This window comes from Microtus ochrogaster, linkage group LG2 (genome assembly GCF_000317375.1).
Source record: "Microtus ochrogaster isolate Prairie Vole_2 linkage group LG2, MicOch1.0, whole genome shotgun sequence".
Taxonomy (NCBI): Eukaryota; Metazoa; Chordata; class Mammalia; order Rodentia; family Cricetidae; genus Microtus; species Microtus ochrogaster.
In genome coordinates, this window is record NC_022028.1 from 30,371,779 (window position 1) to 30,374,891 (window position 3,113).

The window sequence follows — 3,113 nt, forward strand, 5'->3', positions numbered from 1 at the left end:
ACGTGCAGTAGGATCAAAAACCCATTGCCATTGTTCTTGAGTTCTCAGTAGTCCTCATTGTCCGCTATGTTCAGAGAGTCTGGTTTTATCCCAGGCTTTTTCAGACTCTTACATCTTAATTTAATTCATCTCCATTAATCTGTGCATCACCATGAGGTCGTAGCCTACCAGCAAAGTTTCAGCATATCTGTCTCCAACAGTGGCTCCATGACTTCTCCTTGACTCTGCCCCCTTTCTCCCAGCATTCTGTTTAGTTTTCCCAGCCTAGCTCTGTTTCCCTATAGCTCTGCTATAGACCCATAGCAGTTCCTTTATTTACCAATAATATTCACAGCATACAGAGGGGAATCCCACATCACATACACACAGACATGCTTACACATGTGCCCACCTCCTCCCCCACACATGGAAGACTATTTTCTAAAATACTAAGAATGAATATGTCTCATAGCTTTTTGTATGTTTTTATTTGTATGTTTGTTTGTTGTTGTTTGTTTGTTGTATTTTAGTGAAGTGTTTCAAGATAGGATTTCTCTGTGTAGCTTTGGAGCCTGTCCTGGAATTTGGAACTTGTTATCTAGACCAGGCTGGCCTCAGATTCTCAGAGATCCTCTTGCCTCTGCCTCGCAAGTGCTGGGATTAAAGGCACACACCACCACAACCTGGCTTGTATGGGTTTTCTATAAAGTTTTGCAAAGATTAGATCTCAATTTTGTAATGAGAAAGAAACCAACAGAATATAAAGGTTGTTGGATGAGCATCTTATTAGTGAATCCCCACAGCCATAGCATCCCATGGTTTAGTAACCAAAGGTTGGCCACCTATGACTGGAAGTTTCAAATCCAGTGGGCTTCATGTTTTTATCACCAAAGTTTCATTGGGATGTAACTGTGCTACTCCAGTCACACAATGCTTGTGCAGTTCAGCAGCACAGTTGAGTGGCTATCAGAGTCTCAATGGCCTATGAAGTACAGTGCTTACTACCTGCCCGGTGTTTCTCAAAAGGGAGTACTGAGCTGTGAAACAGTACCCCTGCCCTGGGCTTCTGAGATTCTCCATGACCTGCTACACAGAGTAGATAGGGAACCTCTGTTGCCAGAGTTACCACAGTGACTACGCTGTTGGTTGGGGTTCACAGTCCTTGATGCATCTCCATGCCATTGACAGTTGAATATTCTTTCAAGCCACTTTGGGTATAAACTAAAATGCTACTTTATAGTTTGGCAAACAGCTCTGAATGAAGTAGGGCTAAGAAGGTGCTTTTGGTTGCTGCCTCAATATTTATAGAATAATTCTTGTAATGGTAGAAATCAGTTAAGGGTTTTCCTTTTCAAACAGAGCTTGGGTTTCCTTAAATATCAGGGAAATTTCAAGGTGACCATGGCGTCCAGAATTGGAAGACCTCAATAAAGATTTCTTTTTCCTCAATAAAGGAATTTCTTTTCTATTATTGTTTGCTAACTTGCCACCAACTACAGAACAGAGGACAGGTGTATCCATCTGGCCAGGGAGATATTTGTCTGCCTAGAGGACAAAGACAAAATATGTGAGGATTGCTAAATTCTAAAACAAACAAACCAGTGTTCTATTCTGGCCTTGGATGAAACAGGAAGGGAAACTCCTCAGTGTTTTATCCCCAAACTTCGATATTCACTCAGTGTTGCGGAGGAACTGCCGTGGGTGAGGCATGAGATTTGTACCACAGAGAAAATGCTCTGTGACTTTATTTTAAAGTCATATTGATATCAGGTTGGTTAAAATACATCTCAACTTCGTTGCTCATGTTCTCCCTCCTTCTGCTCCTCATTGGGACCTTGAGAGCTCAGTCCAGTGCTCCAGTGTGGGTCTATGTCTCTAACGCCATCCATCCCCAGATGAAGGTTCTATGATGATATGCAAGATATTTGTCAGTGTTGCTATAGGGTAGGGTCATTTCAGGTTCTTTATCCTCAGCTGTCCAGGGAACTAACTGGGAGTCGGGACCACGAGGGGTGCACCCACCCATTGAGACAGTTGGGCTGATCTATTGGGAGCTCACCAAGGCCAGCTGGACTGTGACGGAAAAAGCATGGGATATATCTGGTCTCTCTGAACATGGCAAACAATGAGGACTGATGAGAAGCTAAGGACAATGGCACGGGGTTTTGATCCTACTTAATGTGCTGGCTTTGCGGGAGCCTAGCCAGTTTGGATGTTCACCTTCCTAAATATAGACGGAGGGGGGAGGACCTAGGACTTACCACAGGGCAGGGAACCCTGACTGCCCATTGGACTGGAGAGGGAGGGAGAGAGAAGTGGGGGGAGGGGGAGAAGGGTTGGAGGAGGGGGGGAAGGGTGGGAGGAGGGGGAGGGAAATGGGAGGCTGGGAGGAGGTGGAAACTTGTTTTTTTTCCTTTTCTCAATAAAAAAAAATAAAAAAAAATATATATCTCAAAAAGTGCCTTACTGCCCTTGTCTCAGTCAGTTTGGGGATCCTGCCTGGGCCCAATATAAAACCAACACAGAGATTTAAGAAGTCAGCTTCTAGGAAGTTGCGAGAGTCAGTCAGATAGCCAACCAGATCTGGAGAAGACAGACTGCACTAAAGGAGCCAAGGGCTGAAATGCAGAAGAGCAGGCAGGACGGGGGTGTTCTGCAGGGGCTGTTTCCAGGGTTCACATCACTGAAGGCACCCATGCACCTTCTGTTGGAAAAATTCTTCCTTTTGTCAGCAGGTTTAAGTTCTTATTCTCACGTTACAACAAGAGGCAGAGGTCACCAGTCTTGTTCCTGTGTTTAGAAAACCTTTCTAGATCAGATATTGTGAGCACGCAGGTAGCACTCACAACTCATGTCCCCCCCACCCAAATCTTTGTCATGCTCCTGTTGCCGGCAATAACATGTTCAAAGGTTTTTTTCAAATAACCCTTCATCTCAATGTATGTAGAAGGTATGACACCACTTTAAGGATCCAGAGTTGACAAATGGGATTCCAACTCAGATCCATGAATAACCGAAAGACATGGGAACTGAAATAAAAAGCCATAGCTTTGAAATCCTGATGAACATTAATAACATCTGGACAATTCCATAATCAGATCCAGCCTGTTGTATCTTGCCAGCTTCCAGCTCCC